This window comes from Penaeus monodon, chromosome 15, assembly GCF_015228065.2.
Source record: "Penaeus monodon isolate SGIC_2016 chromosome 15, NSTDA_Pmon_1, whole genome shotgun sequence".
Classification (NCBI taxonomy): Eukaryota; Metazoa; Arthropoda; class Malacostraca; order Decapoda; family Penaeidae; genus Penaeus; species Penaeus monodon.
Window position 1 is genome coordinate 7,958,470 of NC_051400.1, and position 261 is coordinate 7,958,730.

Sequence of the window (261 nt, forward strand, 5' to 3'; positions counted from 1 at the left end):
AAATACAATCACGCGCACGTATGTGTATGTGTTCCTTGAGCCTTTTAAATCACTCTTCTGTACCCTAATGTTTTAAGTCAACCTACGTTTTACACAGCCTTAGTGTCTGACTATATACTGAGTAAATTCATCAAAATGCGATATGAATATTTGATTCACATATATCAAGCAAAAAATTTTCTTCAATATTAAGGCACAGTTAATATATTCATTAATTTCATCTTTGAATTATGTAATGCCAAGTCAAATAGACTTCAGGTC